The sequence below is a fragment of the Aegilops tauschii genome, chromosome 6 (assembly GCF_002575655.3).
Source record: "Aegilops tauschii subsp. strangulata cultivar AL8/78 chromosome 6, Aet v6.0, whole genome shotgun sequence".
Lineage (NCBI taxonomy): Eukaryota > Viridiplantae > Streptophyta > Magnoliopsida > Poales > Poaceae > Aegilops > Aegilops tauschii.
This window is the reverse complement of record NC_053040.3, coordinates 193116675-193134371: the sequence shown is the minus strand read 5'-3', so window position 1 is coordinate 193134371 and position 17697 is coordinate 193116675.

Sequence of the window (17697 nt, the reverse complement as noted above, 5' to 3'; positions counted from 1 at the left end):
AAGGGTGACTTATAAGTTTTAAGTTGGGGTGGAGCAACTTATGACTTATAAGTTTGGATGACTTATAAGTTGGGTCTGTTTGGCAAAATAAGTCATTTTTTTTCACTTTTCGACTTATAAATTGGTGACTTATTCGGAACCAAACAGGCCCTAAGACTATTCACAATGGGGAGTAACTTAGAGTAGTAACATGCATATGTTACTAGTCTATGTTACTACCTCCACAGTGGGTAGTAACATATGTGTTGTGCCATGCATCACTTCATTTATTAGGTTGTAGACTCATCTTTTCTTGATATATGTGATGTTACAGTAACTAGCTATGTTACCACATTCCTCTTTTTTCTCATTAATTACATGTCACATCATCTATTTTGCTTAGATAAGTGTGATGTTACCATCTATATTACTCCCATTGTGGGTAGTCTAAAACAACTCTAACAGTTCCGCTGTTCAGGGTAAGTCGAAGAAAAGAAACACCTTCCTTAGAGCATCTCCAGCCGTTCGGTCCCCAAGGCGCCGAAAAATAGCCGGGGGCGAACCGGCGCTAACTTGGTGCGTGGGGGCGGCTCCGTTCCCAGTCGTCGCCCCCAGGTCGCCGTCAATATCGCGCGAATTCGGCGATATTCGTACAAATTTGTGCAAACTCGGCGATCTGGCACGAACTCGGTGAAATTTCATTGAAATTTATAAAAAAAACATAAACATGCAAACTACGCCTACTGCTACGCCAAACTACGCCTAGCCACTGCGCCGCGTCCACCGCCCGGCCATCTACATGCCGAGAAGCATGTAGAAACGCGTGTAGTCGCCGTCGTCGTCGTCGTCGTCGCGCGCGCCGCTGTAGTCGCCGCCGTCCCTGCTGCACCCCTGGCCAGGGTCGCCGACGCGTGGTGGAGCGCTGGACGGCCCAGCCTCGTCCTCTCGCCACTGTCGAGGACGATGACGCCGCCCTCCTCACGCCCACGGCGCCGGACCTGGAGCTACGCGTAAGCCCGGCGCTGGCGGCGCACCTGCTTGCGGACTTAGTCCTCCTTTGCCCATTTGAGGTAGCGTGCCGACCGCGATCACATCGACTTTGGAACCATTTCCCACGTGCATCGTCACCTCGTCCTTAGCCAATCTTCGCTTAAACTGTAGTCCCTGTTTCGAGTTGCAAATATTAGCAACAGAACCAGTATCAAATACACACGTGCTACTGCGAGCATTAGTAAGGTACACATCAATAACATGTATATCACATATACCTTTGTTCACCTTGCCATCCTTCTTATCCGCCAAATACTTTGGGCAGTTCCGCTTCCAGTGACCAGTCCCTTTGCAGTAGAAGCACTCAGTCTCAGGCTTAGGTCCAGACTTGGGCTTCTTCACTTGAGCAGCAACTAGCTTGCCGTTCTTCTTGAAGTTCCCCTTCTTCCCTTTACCTTTTTTCTTGAAACTGGTGGTCTTGTTGACCATCAACACTTGATGCTCCTTCTTGATTTCTACCCCCGCAGCCTTTAGCATTGCGAAGAGCTCGGGAATTGTCTTATCCATCCCTTGCATATTATAGTTCATCACGGAGCTCTTGTAGCTTGGTGGCAGTGATTGAAGAATTCTGTCAATGGCACTATCATCCGGAAGATTAACTCCCAATTGAATCAAGTGATTGTTATACCCAGACATTTTGAGTATATGCTCACTGACAGAACTATTCTCCTCCATCTTGCAGCTGTAGAACTTATCGAAGACTTCATATCTCTCAATCCGGGCATTTGCTTGAAATATTACCTTCAACTCCTGGAACATCTCATATGCTCCATGACGTTCAAAACGTCGTTGAAGTCCCGGTTCTAAGCCGTAAAGCATGGCACACTGAACTATCGAGTAGTCACCAGCTTTGCTCTGCCAGACGTTCATAACATCTGGCATTGCTCATGCAGCGGGTTTGGCACCTACCGGTGCTTCCAGGACGTAATTCTTCTGTGCAGCAATGAGGATAATCCTCAAGTTACGGACCTAGTCCGTGTAATTGCTACCATCATCTTTAAACTTTGCTTTCTCAAGGAACGCATTAAAATTCAACGGAACAACAGCACGGGCCATCTATCTACAATAACATAGACATGCAAAATACTATCAGGTACTAAGTTCATGATAAATTAAAGTTCAATTAATCATATTACTTAAGAACTCCCACTTAGATAGACATCCCTCTAATCATCTAAGTGATCACGTGATCCATATCAACTGAACCATGTCCGATCATCACGTGAGATGGAGTAGTTTTCAATGGTGAACATCACTATGTTGATCATATCTACTATATGATTCACGCTCAACCTTTCGGTCTCAGTCTTCCGAGGCCATATCTGCATATGCTAGGCTCGTCAAGTTTAACCCGAGTATTCTGCGTGTGCAAAACTGGCTTGCACCCCTTGTATGTGAACGTAGAGCTTATCACACCCGATCACCACGTGGTGTCTCGGCACGACGAACTTTCGCAACGGTGCATACTTAGGGAGAACACTTATACCTTGAAATTTAGTGAGAGATCATCTTATAAATGCTACCATCGAACTAAGCAAAATAAGATGCATAAAAGATAAACATCACATGCAATCAATATAAGTGATATGATATGGCCATCATCATCTTGTGCCTTTGATCTCCATCTCCAAAGCACCGTCATGATCACCATGGTCACCGGCGCGACACCTTGATCTCCATCGTAGCATCGTTGTCGTCTCGCCAACTATTGCTTCTACGACTATCGCTACCGCTTAGTGATAAAGTAAAGCAATTACATGGCGATTGCATTTCATACAATAAAGCGACAACCATATGGCTCCTGCCAGTTGCCGATAACTCGGTTACAAAACATGATCATCTCATACAATAAAATTTAGCATCATGTCTTGACCATATCACATCAAAGCATGCCCTGCAAAAACAAGTTAGACGTCCTCTACTTTGTTGTTGCAAGTTTTACGTGGCTGCTACGGGCTGAGCAAGAACCGTTCTTACCTACCCATCAAAAGCACAACGATAATTTCGTCAAGTATGTGTTGTTTTAACCTTCACAAGGACCGGGCGTAGCCACACTCGATTCAACTAAAGTTGGAGAAACTGACACCCGCCAGCCATCTGTGTGCGAAGCACGTCGGTAGAACCAGTCTCGCGTAAGCGTACGCGTAATGTCGGTCCGGGCCGCTTCATCCAACAATACCGCCGAATCAAAGTATGACATGTTGGTAAGCAGTATGACTTGTATCGCCCACAACTCACTTGTGTTCTACTCGTGCATATAACATCTACGCATAAACCTGGCTCTGATGCCATTGTTGGGGAACGTAGTAATTTCAAAAAAAATCCTACGCACACGCAAGATCATGGTGATGCATAGCAACGAGAGGGGAGAGTGTCGTCCACGTACCCTCGTAGACCGTAAGCGGAAGATTTATGAGAACGCGTTTGATGTAGTTGTACGTCTTCACGATTCGACCGATCAAGTACCGAACGCACGACACCTCCGAGTTCAGCACACGTTCAGCTCGGTGACGTCCCACGAACTCCGATCCAGCAGAGCTTCGAGGGAGAGTGCCGTCAGCACGACGGCGTGATGACGGTCATGATGATGCTACCGACGCAGGGCTTCGCCTAAGCACCGCTACGATATGACCGAGGTGGATTATGGTGGAGGGGGCATCGCACACGGCTAAAAGACCAACTGATCAACTTGTGTCTATGGGGTGCCCCCCTCCCCCGTATATAAAGGAGTGGAGGAGGGGGAGGGGCCGTCCCTCCTAGGCGCGCCCCAAGGGGAGTCCTACTCCCACCGGGAGTAGGACTCCAACCCTTCCAAGAGTAGGAGTAGGAGAGAGGGGGAAGGAAAGGGGGGCGCCGCTCCCCTCCTTGTCCAATTCGGACTAGAGGGGGAAGGGGCGCGCGGCCTGCCCTGGCCGTCCCTCCTCTTCTCCACTAAGGCCCAATAGGCCCATTACACTCCTCGTGTGGTTCCGGTAACCCCCCGGTACTCCGGTATTTGTCCGTGCTTGCCCGGAACCCTTCCGAAGTCCAAACATAGTCATCCAATATATCGATCTTTATGTCTCGACCATTTCGAGACTCCTCGTCATGTCCGTGATCATATCCGGGAATCCGAACTACCTTCGGTACATCAAAACACATAAACTCATATTACCGATCATCACCGAACTTTAAGTGTGCCGACCCTACGGGTTCGAGAACTATGTAGACATGACCGAGACTCATCTCCGGTCAATAACCAATAGCGGAACCTGGATGCTCATATTGGCTCCTACATATTCTACGAAGATCTTTATCGGTCAAACCGCATAACAACATACGTTGTTCCCTTTGTCATCGGTATGTTACTTGCCCGAGATTCGATCGTCGGTATCTCAATACCTAGTTCAATCTCGTTACCGGAAAGTCTCTTTACTTGTTTCGTAATACATCATCCCGCAACTAACTAATTAGTTGTATTGCTTGCAAGGCTTATAGTGATGTGCATTACCGAGAGGGCCCAGAGATACCTCTCCGACAATCGGAGTGACAAATCCTAATCTCGAAATACGCCAACCCAACAAGTACCTTTGGAGACACCTGTAGAGCACCTTTATAATCACCCAGTTACGTTGTGACGTTTGGTAGCACACAAAGTGTTCCTCCGGTAAACGGGAGTTGCATAATCTCATAGTCATAGGAACATGTATAAGTCATGAAGAAAGCAATAGCAACATACTAAACGATCGGGTGCTAAGCTAACGGAATGGGTCAAGTCAATCACATCATTCTCTAATGATGTGATCCCGTTAATCAAATGACAACTCATGTCTATGGCTAGGAAACTCAACCATCTTTGATTCAACGAGCTAGTCAAGTAGAGGCATACTAGTGACACTTAGTTTGTCTATATATTCACACATGTACTAAGTTTCCGGTTAATACAATTCTAGCATGAATAATAAACATTTATCATGATATAAGGAAATATAAATAACAACTTTATTATTGCCTCTAGGGCATATTTCCTTCATAAACAAATAAGGAGGCTGCCCAACTCGCGTCCAAGAGGCTCCCTCGATTTGAAGTTTGAAGCTTCGTTGAACGTTTGATCAGGGTGAAATTGGTCTTTAGCTTCGTCTTGTTCGTTCGATCTTCGTTGTTATTTTTCTTCACCGTGTGGTTGTTTCTAGGACCAATGACCGGTGGGCCCGCGCCTTGTGTAGGTTGGGTGGGTGAAATATCCACGGGTGCGAGGAAGCCTATCCTCGAGCACCGCGGATCTTGCGGCCGGCGTGGGCATGCACAGCTGCCCATTGGGCACTACCCCCACAAACCCTAGCCCCAGTCCACAACCGCATCCTCCGTCCGTTCGCTGCCACACACGTTTTATCCTTCTTTCTCTATTGCGTGACTGCGTCCTTCCTTATTTTTCCTTCCCGATCTCTCTCTCGCCCGCTGTCACCCTTGTTGTTGTTGTGCCGGGGAACCACCACGGTCGCGCCGCCAGAGGAAGCCGCCATCTGTGGCGTTGCTCCACTGCCTTGGAGCCGCGCAGGGCACGCTCACTAGCAAACCTCCAAGCAGGAAGCCGGCAGGGAGCACCCCAACATTCGCATGGCCGAGGCTTGCCTGGAGAGTCGTCGACAAGCCGGCGGGAGGAGCTACGGGCTGGTCCCCCGCCGTCGGTCGTGCCGCCATGCCAGTCGTCGTCGACCATGGCGTCGAGCAAGAGCGTCGGTTATGCCATCATGCCCGTCGTCAGCGGCCGTGGCGTCCGCAAGAGCGTCGGTCGTGCCGTCATGGGAGGAGGCTCATCATCTAAGAGCCGCAGCAGGTGCCACAACGTCAAAAACGCTGCAGAAGCGAGGAGGTGAGGATGGAACTACCTCTTCCCCATGTGAGCTCCCTTTTCTAGCTCCCTGCTTCACCTCTCCTCCTGCTCCTTCTCCCCCCTTGCCCTCCTCTGTTAGGTGCTTCATCCTCTTTTCCCTTTAGAGAGATGATGAGGTCCAGCTAGGTATCTACTAGGGGTTTCTTATTTCTTTCTGTCTACCTGATGCTCACATCTAGCTAGGTTTCTATAGAGGAAAAATTTGTTGTTTTGTTGATTTTGTTGCGTACCTTGCATAAGTTCCTCAAAAGGGGATTCTGTTTGTTCCTGTTTAGAAGATGCTCTAGGATATAGCTAGATTACTAGAAGGCTTTTTGTTGTCTTTTAGGTTGTTTGGTACCTCGCTTTTTCCTCATCGAGAAGGGGGGTTGGTTTTGTCCTGGAGCTGTTTTCTTCACAGATGAGGCTTTTGTTCGTTTGCTTGATGTGTTACCCTCCTTTCAGTTGTAGGATTTTCAGGATGGACCTTCCCATCAATTGTTAATGGATAAATTTAACATATCTCATTAAAATCCAGGTATGAATTTTTTGCAGTGGCTGTTCTCGCATATTTGTGCATTGTAGCAGATTTAGTGACAAAAACATATGTCAGTCCTGGAGCATCAATATATTTAAATTTGTTTTCCTTTTGTCCATTTCCTTTTATGTATTTTGTTAAGAGGAGACGATTTTGTACTTGATATGGCAGAAGCTCGTGAGTTCATGTCGCTATTGTGCGTCGTCTCTCCCTCCTCCGGGCTCTTAACAGGAGGAGCGCAACCCCTCCACAGCTGAGCATACCTAGAACAGTGAGACTGTATGGACAAAGTAATACAAAATTCAGATTTTAGAGCATCATGCCATTGTTTAATCTACTTCTGTAGCAAAATGCTTGGTGAGATTGTATGGACAAAGTAATAGAAAATTCACAGTTTTTATCATGTGAATTGATTGAGAGTCTATTATCCTTGTATTACTACTTTTCTGTTGTTTGGATTATAATAGATTCGTCTAGAGCATTCAGGTTTCAGTATATTCCATTGTTGTGTTGTATAACATTACTATGTTTAAGTCCAAAGATTCAAAGTACATCACATGATTCGGTCCTATTTAGCTTGGTATCCTATAATAAAACAAAGGTTGAAAGGTAGGTTTATTTACCTGTACTTGCAGTGGTGTTTCATGTCTGTTATTACCTTAAACTGTAATTTGCATTAGCAGACAGGCATGGAGATTATAGATGTTAGGGAACGTAGCATGCAATTTCAAACAATTTCCTACGCTCACGCAAGATCTATCTAGGAGATGCATAGCAACGAGGGGGAAGAGTGTGTCCACGTACCCCCATAGACCGAAAGCGGAAGCGTTTGACGACGCGGTTGTTGTAGTCGAACTTCTTCTAGCTCCAACCGATCAAGCACCGAACGTACGACACCTCCGAGTTCTGCACACGTTCGGCGCGATGACGTTCCTCGCCTTCTTGATCCAGCAAGATGTCGAGGAAGTAGATGAGTTCTGTCAGCACGACGGCGTGGTGACCGTGATGGTGATGTGATCCGCGCTTCGCCTAAGCACTACGAAGATATGACCGGAGGCGTAAACTGTGGAGGGGGCGCCGCACACGGCTAACGAATGTTGTTGTGTGTTCTAGGCGCCCCTCCCCATGTATATATAGGTGGGAGGGGGAGGGGAGCAGCCATGGGGCGCCCCAAGTAGGAGGAATCCTACTTGGGGGCCTCCTGCAATTCGGCCTTCCCCCTTCCTTTTTTGCCGGAGAGAAAATGGAAGCTTAAGGGGGAAGGAGAGAAGGAAGGGGGGAGGGCGAACCCCTTCTCCTCCTTCTCCAATTTGGCCACATGCCTAAGGGGGGCGCGCCACCCCTTGTGGGCTGGTGTGTTCCCCTCTTATGGCCCATATCTTCCCCCCGGAGTTTCCGGTAACCGCCCGGTACTCCGATAAATAAACGATACATTCCCTAACACTTCCGGTGTCCGAATACTATCATCCTATATATCAATCTTTACCTCTTAACCATTTCGAGACTCCTCGTCATGTCCGTCATCTCATTCCGGACTCTGAACAACATTCGGTCACCTAATCACATAACTCATATAATACAAAATCGTCATCGAACGTTAAGCGTGCGAACCCTACGGGTTCGAGAACTATGTAGACATGACCAAGACACCTCTCCGGTCAATAACCAACAGCGGAACCTGGATGCTCATATTGGCTCCTACATATTCTACGAAGATCTTTATCGATCGAACCGTTATGACAACATACGTTATTCCCTTTGTCATCGGTATGTTACTTGCCCGAGATTCGATCATCGGTATCCACATACCTAGTTCAATCTCGTTACCGGCAAGTCTCTTTACTCGTTCCGTAACATCATCCTTCAACTAACTCATTAGTTACTTTGCTTGCAAGGCTTCTTATGATGTGCATTACCTAGAGGGCCCCGAGATACCTCTCCGATATTCGGAGTGTCAAATCCTAATCTCGATTTATGCCAACCCAACAACCACCTTCGGAGATACCTGTAGAGCATCTTTATGATCACCCAGTTACGTTGTGACATCTGATAGCACACAAGGCATTCTTTCGGCATTCGAGAGTTGCATAATCTCATAGTCGAATGAATATGTATTTGACATGAAGAAAGCAATAGCAATAAAACTGAACGATCAATATGCTAAGCTAACGGATGGGTCTTGTCCATCACATCATTCTCCTAATGATGTGATCCCGTTATCAAATGACAACTCATGTCCATGGTTAGGAAACCTTAACCATCTTTGATCAACGAGCTAGTCAAGTAGAGGCTCACTAGGGACACAATGTTTGTCTATGTATTCACACATGTATTTAGGTTTCCGATCAATACAATTCTAGCATGAATAATAAAAATTTATCATGAATAAGGAAATATAAATAATAACTTTATTATTGCCTCTAGGGCATATTTCCTTCAGTCTCCCACTTGCACTAGAGTCAATAATCTAGATTACATTTGTAATGATTCTAACACCCATGGAGTCTTGGTGTTGATCATGTTTTGCTCGTGGAAGAGGCTCAGTCAACGGGTCTGCCACATTCAGATCTGTATGTATTTTGTAAATTTCTATGTCCCCATCCTTGACTTGATCATGGATGGAGTTGAAGCGTCTCTTGATGTGTTTGTTTTTTTGTGAAATCTGGATTCCTTCGCTAAGGCAATTGCTCCAGTATTGTCACAAAAGATTTTCATTGGACCCGATGCACTAGGTATTACTGTCGGTGTCAAAATCGGCCGATCTCGGGTAGGGGGTCCCGAACTGTGCATCTGAGGATCGAAGGTAACAGGAGACAAAGGGAACACTGTAAGGGCATATTTACCCCTTAGTTGTTTTGGTGATTGATGACAATGCTTTTGCAGACTAATCGTGTGCACTAAGCATTTCAGACATATCATGACTAGGCACAAGATGATTTGGTGCCCCTCGAAGACTTTTGAAGACGGCGTTTCTCTACATTTCTTTTCGGTGGATTTGAGTCGTAGGAAAGCCGTACTATTAAGAGGGGGTCCGCGTTGGAAAGGTTTGGGTGGAATCAACACGTACACGTCTGTTCCTTTTTGCACCACCTTTCCTTTGGCTCTTTGGAGCATCCTCCATTTTTCCGTGTCTCTGCGAAATGAAGGACTCCTAGTGTTGCTGAACTGGGGCATGAGGTAGTACTGCTCTTCGGAGCGGTAGTACCGCAGGCCCTTGCGGTAGTACTGCGGGTGCCCATGGTAGTACCGCTCACTAGGAGTGGTAGTACCGTGGCCCCAGGACAGGCCCAGCGGCTCGAGCGGCTGTAGGGGCGGATGTAATTTTTTACATCCGCGCCCTACACCGTAGTACCGCGCTTCTGCTGCGGAACTCCGGCGAGATCGGGGCGACGCCCTAGGGCACGGGTGATAGAGATTTTGGGAAAAATCAGCAGAGGAGGACTCGGGGAATATTTATACGAAGTCAGGACTGGGCTAGGGGCAGCAGGTCGATCGATACGATTCGACCTGGGTTCGGCTACAGAAGTTCAGGATGAACACGACTGAGATGGGAGATGACAAGTGGGCCCTAGCAGTCAGTGGCTGAAGCGAGGGGGCGACGGGCTGCACGTTGCTGCGTACCGGTTCGGGTGGCCACTGGGCCACGGTGTGGGGCGCTGCTGGGCCACGGGCTGGCTGGCTGGCCGTCCGGCTCGCTGTCTCTCTCTCTCTCTCTTAACAAACATTTGCTACAGGAATTAAACTTATAGCTAAATAAAATACCAAGCTGGAAATATAAAATAACAAAAACACACAATAAAATATTATATCTAAATTAGAAACAGTGAACATTTTTACAACACAAATGCACTTAAAAAACAATTATGCAATACAAGCACATAAAGAGCATCATAAAGAACTAATAAATAATTTTGAGTTAAAAAACTCCAAAATAATTTAGTTAGACACCAGAATATATTCTTAGCATTTTCCAAATATAATTAATAGGGGAGAAGTCATATTATCTCCACTCGAAATATATTGCCTTGAGTTGGAAAACACTTTAAATATTCAGAAAAATTAAATAAGCATAGAAATCATGATGAAAAGAATGATCCTATTAACATTCCAAATTTTGAAAATTTGGGATGTTACCTTTTAATACTAATCTTTGGAGAATCATTGAAGAAGGTTTTTATCTGCATGACCGAAGCAACTTCACCCCTAGAGAAGCCGCGGATAATCAATTCAATGAGAATGCTCTCTTCATCATCCAAGATGCAATTCCACCCGAAGATCTTGCTCATCTCCGGCCCTTCACCGTGGCCAAGGATGCATGGCGCCATGTTGTTTCCCTCTACAAGGGAAGCGCAAGCATTCAACGCTCCAACTATGAAGTGGTGCAAGATGAAACCGATGAGTTTGCAATGAAAGAAGATGAAGAACCTCATGAGCTTTATCGGAGAGTAACCAAACTCGCGGTCTCACTCCGAGATCATGGGAGCAAGGACACGGATGACAATTGGATCAAGCGCAAATTCCTCAAGGCAATGATGCCTTACCACAAGGCCATGTCCTCCGTCGTTCGTCAAAGGCCGGACTTCCACACTTTGTCCTCAAGTGAAATGTTGGATGAGTTTGTGGCTATGAGCAACCTGGACAAGACCGCCGACAATGCGGTGCTACATTCTCAAAGAGCAAAGAAGCCCAACCTTGCATTAAAGGCCAAGGTTAGTGTGGAAGAAGAAGAAGAAGAGGAAGAAGAGGAGAGCAACCCCGAAGATACAAAGTATGATTATCATGAGCACATGGCTCTCGCTTCACGGCAATTTTGGAGTAAGAAGAACTCAAGGTCCAACTTCAACAAGAACAACTCAAGTGGCAACAAGGTCAAGCAACGTGTGAGGACTTGCTATAATTGTGGCAATGTGAGCCATTTTGTTGCGGAATGCCCTTATGAGAAGAGAGAAGACAATTGTGGCAAGCTCATCCGAAAAGACAAGGCCAAGTCCTTCCCCAACAAGAGCAACTTCACCAAGAAGACTCCTCCCAAGGGGTTGGTGGCACAAGAAGAGTACAATGAGGAGGATGATGATGATGAAGATGGTGAGTCGATTGCCATGGCCTCCGTTGCCATTGCGACAACTCCACGGGTGTCTCTCTTTGACTCACCCAATGAGAACATCACCGCCAAGTGCCTCATGGCTAAAGCCACCAACAAGGTAACCCCCAACATCAAAACTACCATCATTAATAATCCTTCTTTGATGGATTGCATTGATGATCATGAGGGGTCTGATGTGGAGGAGAATGAATTTGAGTCTTTTATGAGTAAACTCAAGGGTAAATCCAAGAAGCACTTCGTTGCACTCTTGGAACAACTTGGTGAAGCCAATGACATGATCGAGGCTCATGAAGATACCATCTCTAAGATGGAGGGGCATAGTCGTGACTATGCCGATGAGATTTCAGATCTTTCCAATGCTCTTGAGGAAGAGCGAGGTCTTCGTTTGGCTCTTGAGGAGTCATACAATGATGACCACACTAAATTAAAGAAAGATCTTGATCATGCTCTTGTTGTCTCTCGTGTGCTAAACTCCGAGAAGGCCAAGCTTGGGGTTGATCTTGCTAGACTCAAAGAGGAGTTTGACTTACTTGACAAGGCTCACAAGGTCTTGAAGGGTGCTCATGCTAGCCTCAAAGAGTCTCATGATCAACTCCAAGTAAAGCTAACCAAGGAGAAAGCCACTTTTCCTCATATGGTCTTAATTGATAATGCAAATGCTACTAACCCGTGTTGTGAGCATGTGCATCTTGTTGAGTAGAATGCAAAGTTAAAGGAGCAACTTGAGAAAGGCCTTGTGTCTTGCATACAAGGCGAGAATAATCTCAACGACCTTTTGAGCAATCAAAAGGAAGTTGTGGCCAAGGAAGGGATTGGGTACGCACCCAAGTCCAAGAACAAGAAGAAGAATGACAAGGCCAAACGACCCCCTCCTCTCAAGCAAACCTTTGTGAAGGAGGGAGAGGGTGCTTCTAAGGAGAATAAGAAGAACAATGTGAAGGGTAGTGATGCCAAGAAGGGCAATGCCACCGGTCCCAACAAAGCCGGCGACTTTAACCCTTCTTATGTGTTATGCCGTGCTAGTGATGGACATGTTTATGCCAAATTTGTTGGTTCTCCTTATGAGTACATTGAATGGTCTATTTGGGTTCCTAAGACCCTTGTTACTAACATCAAAGGACCCATTACAAAATGGGTACCTAAAACCAAGCATTGATCTCTTGTAGGTGTTTGCTTCCGGTGGGGGATCATGGTTGCTCGATAGTGGAGCCACTAATCATATGACCGGAAGCAAGGACTTGGTGGTGGACGTACACAAGATTCCATCTATGCCCACCAATGTCGAGTGGGGTGATGCCTCGTCCTCTAAGGTATTGGGACTTGGCAAGGTTGTCATTTCTCATGATCTCACGATAGAGAAGGTCATGCTTGTCGAGCCCTTGCATACAATTTACTTTCCGTTCATCAACTTGCACTCATGGGCTTTGCCACTTTCTTTGATATTGATACCGTCGCCCTCTTGTGGAGCAAGACTCTTAAAGTAGCCTTTGTTGGGCATGTCGAGAATGGTCTCTATGTGATTAACTTTTCGGAGCGACCCACTAAGACCGCGACATGCCTAATGGCTAAAGTTGACGTGGGATGGCTTTGGCATCACCGTTTAGCCCATGTCAATATGAGATCTTTGCAAAGTCTTCTCAAGGGGGACCATATCCGTGGACTAACAAATGTTAGTTTTGCTAAAGATCGTGCCTGCAGTGCTTGTATCAAAGGAAAGCTACATGAAAAGGCTCACCCTCCCACGACTATCATTTACTCGAAGAGGCCTTTGGAGCTCCTTCACTTGGATCTCTTTGGGCCTCCATCCTTTGATAGTCTTGGGTGTAGAAAGTATTGCTTGGTGATTGTGGATGATTATTCAAGATACACTTGGGTATATTTCTTCAAGAGGAAGAGCGAGACCCAACAAACCGTCATTGACTTTGCAAATGAAGCCCAACATCAACACAATGCAAAGATCTTGACAATAAGAAGTGACAACGGCACCGAGTTCAAGAACTACACCTTGGATGAGTTTCTTAGTGACGAGGGGATCAAGCATCAATATTCCGCACCATACACCCCTCAACAAAATGGTGTAGCGGAGAGGAAGAACCGGACGTTGATGGATGCGGCAAGGACCATGATGGTAGAGTTCAAGTCTCCATACAACTTTTGGGCCGAAGCCATCAACACCGCGTGTCATGCATCCAATCGGCTATATCTCCGGAAAGGCTTGAACAAGACTCCATATGAGATTCTCACCGGTAACAAGCCCAACCTCAAGTACTTCCGGGTGTTCGGGTGTAAGTGTTTCATTCTCAAGAAAGGTGTTAGGTTGTCTACATTTGAGGCTAGAGCTTATGAGGGCATATTTGTTGGTTATGGTACAAACTCTCATGCTTACCGTGTCCTCAATAAGTCCACGGGACTTATTGAGGAGACATGTAACGTGGAGTTTGATGAGAATAACGACTCCCAAGTGGAGCAAAGTGGTACTTGTGATGTAGGTGATGAAATTCCTCCCCAAGCCATAAGAAGAATGGGTGTTGGCTTTATCCTACCCATTGAGGAACCCCTTGTGGCCGAAGGAGAAGGACAATGTTCCACTCAAGTGGAACCATCACCAACTCAAGACCCACACGCTTCCGAAGAACAAAGTGAAGGCCCTCAACCAAATGGACAAGATCAAGGGCAAGATCAACCTCAAGATGGTGATGAATCACCAAGTGATGCTCAAGATCAAGTTCTCTCCTCCGAGCTAGTTCAAGATCAAGAACAAGCTCAAGACGACGCTCAAGATGATCAAGTTTCCGCTCCTCAACTCACTCCTAAGGAGGAATTGGAGCGTCGTGTCGCTAAGATTGCATCCAAACTATCCACCAAAGATCATCTCATGACAAATGTGCTTGGAAGCTTAAGAAAGGGGGTAATCACTCGTAGACAATTAGCAAACTATTGTGAACATCATGCGTTTGTCTCTTGTGTTGAACCCCAAAAGGTCTATGAGGCGCTCGAGGATCCGGATTGGCTTAATGCCATGCATGAAGAACTCAACAACTTTGAGCACAACAAGGTGTGGAGATTGGTTCCAAGGCCAACTGGGAACCATAATGTCATTGGAACCAAATGGATATTCAAGAACAAGCAAGATGCTCATGGAATTATCATTCGCAACAAAGCTCATTTGGTAGCACAAGGCTACTCCCAAGTCGAGGGTATCGACTACGGTGAAACCTTTGCTCCCGTTGCTCGCCTTGAATCCATTCGCATGTTGATTGCTTATGCTTCTCATCATAACTTTAAGTTGCAACAAATGGATGTGAAGAGTGCTTTTCTTAATGGTCCTATTAATGAGTTGGTATATGTCAAGTAACCCCCCCCGGGTTCGAGGATCCCTATTTTCCCGATCATGTGTACCAACTCGATAAGGCACTCTATGGCCTTAAGCAAGCCCCACGTGCGTGGTATGACCACCTTACCGAGTTGTTGCAAGATCGCGGTTTTGAAATTGGGAAAATCGACCCCACTCTTTTTACTAAGAAGGTCAAAGGGGAGTTGTTTGTGTGCCAACTATATGTTGATGATATTATGTTTGGTTCCCCTAACAAAGCTTTCAATGAGGAATTTGCCGTACTCATGACCTCCAAGTTCAAGATGTCCATGATGGGAGAGTTGAAGTTCTTTCTCGGGTTCGAAGTCAAGCAACGAAGAGAAGGAACCTTCATCAACCAAGCCAAATACACTCAAGACATGCTCAATAGATTCAAGCTAAGTGATGTCAAGCCGGCTTCCACTCCAATGCCCGTCAAATGCCAACTTGGCATAGATCCCAATGGTAAAGCGGTGGATCAAAAGGTATATCGCTCCATGATTGGCTCCTTGCTTTACCTTTGTGCATCTAGACCGGATATCATGTTGAGTGTGGGAATTTGTGCACGGTTTCAAGCCACACCTAAGGAAAGCCACTTTGTGGCAGTCAAGCGAATCTTTCGATATTCGGCTCATACCCCAAACTTTGGTTTATGGTACCCAAGAGGATCTAACTTCAACCTTGTGGGCTATTCGAACTCCGATTGGGCGGGAGACAAAGTGGATAGGAAGTCCACTTCCGGAGGGTGCCAATTTCTTGGTTGCTCTTTGGTGAGTTGGTCAGAAGCAAAGTTGTGTGTCTCTCTTGTCCACCGAAGTGGAGTATGTGGCCGCCGGTAGTTGTTGTGCACAACTTCTATGGATGAGGCAAACTTTAAAGGATTACGGTGTCATGTGTGACAAAGTGCCTCTTTTGTGTGATAATGAAAGTGCCATCAAGATTTCTCTCGACCCGGTTCAACACTTCAAGACGAAGCATATTGAGATTCAGTATCACTTCATCCAGGATCACATTAGGCGAGGGGAGATCGAGCTCAACTATGTCAACACTCATGATAACCTTGCAGATATTTTCATGAAGCCCTTGGATGAAGCAAGATTTCGCGAGTTAAGGCATGAGCTAAATATCATTGATTCGAGCAATGTTGCTTGAACCCTTGCACACCCCACCATACTCAACTTGTTATCTTGTTTAGGTGTAGGCATGGACATAGGGGGAGTGTTGTTCTCTCAATGAACTCTCCCTCCCCCATTATGCATAAATTGATCAACTCTTTCACATTAGCCATTGTTGATGGTACTTGTGCTTCAAAGACGAGTTTTGGTCATGGGCCCAAGGATAATTCTTCGCGGTTCCATACCAATTGACTCAAACATAGGTGGCTCCGGCCACTGCCCTCTCTTTGGAGAGGTTGTGTTGCGTGTTTAGTCCTTGTTGTCTCTTGCCTCCCTTTCTTCGTGCCGAGCTTGCGTGTGTTGTCTCGTGGGTTAGCTCTTTGGTGTGTCCGTTCGCTTGAAGGTTGCTTTGCAAAGGCCCTTTTCTTCTCTGTTTTTTGAAACTTGCATTTTCTTGGGTCTACGGTACTACCGCGGCTTTCCACGGTACTACCGCAGGAGCTGCGCACGGCACTACCGCACCCAGCACAACAGTAATTCTTTACTGCCGCTGGAGGAGCGGTACTACCGCCCACGGTGCGGTACTTCCGCCCGGGCGGTACTACCGCGACGACACGCGGTACTACCGCGCAGTCGCGAGCACGTGGGGGTTAAGAGCGGGCAGGGGGAGTTCCAACTCCCCCATACCCATTCAACTCTTTTTCCCCACGCCATCTCTCTCTCTCTCTCTCTCTCCTGCCCAAGAACGGCGCCGGAGAACCTCCCCGGATCTCCATCTCCGGCCGCTCTCCTCGCATTCCGTCCGGTGGGATCGTTCCCCACCACTTCCTCTTGCCATGGAACAAGGTTTCTACCCAAATCCCTCTCTCTTTGGTTCGTTCTTTCGTTTCTAGGTTTTTGGGGAGATGCATGTTGTTCTTGAGATTTTAGGCCAAATATTTGCAAGAGTAGGATGTAGGAGAGTAGTAATCCGTAGAGATGGTACTTGGTATGTTGCCCCGTGGTAGATTTGATCAACCGTAGTACCGCTCTGTTGTCACGGTTGTGCTCAGATCTGTTTGTGGTTCGGATCTGACCCCGCGCGGTACTACCGCACCTCCCATGCGGTACTACCGCTCGTATGGTACTACCGCTTCTCAGGAGCGGTACTACCGCGCGAGGCACGGCACTAAAATTTTACTTCTGCTTCAAGGCGCGGTACTACTGTGCCATCCTGGCGCGGTACTACCGTGACTAGGAGCGGCGCTAATATTTTAGTTCCACGCATCCATGCGGTACTACCGTTGGTGTCAAATCTCCCAAGTGGCAATTACCCAATGCTAGTTCTACTTGTTTCACCTATTTTGCTGTGGTCTTTGCATTGATCCTTCTCGATTCTCTTGCGTGTTTTGTGTTTTGTGTCATAGGTGGTGGATCTGGTGCCCCTATACGCCGTTCCAATCCCAGCCGTGACACGGGCTCCAAGCATCTACGCAACCAAGACAAAGCTCCAGAGGGCTCCAATGCCCCCCAACGCAGGACCAAGACCACCGCCACCAAGAACAAGGAGCCCTCCATGGGCATGGATGAGATACCACTTTCTGAGTTTGTCACTCGAAGGAGGATCAACCCTTATGTGAATCCTCGTGCCAACTTCAGAGGGAATGATCTGTTCTGGACCAAGCAGCAGAATCTCATTTATCTGGATGTGATCAAGGCCAAGAAGAA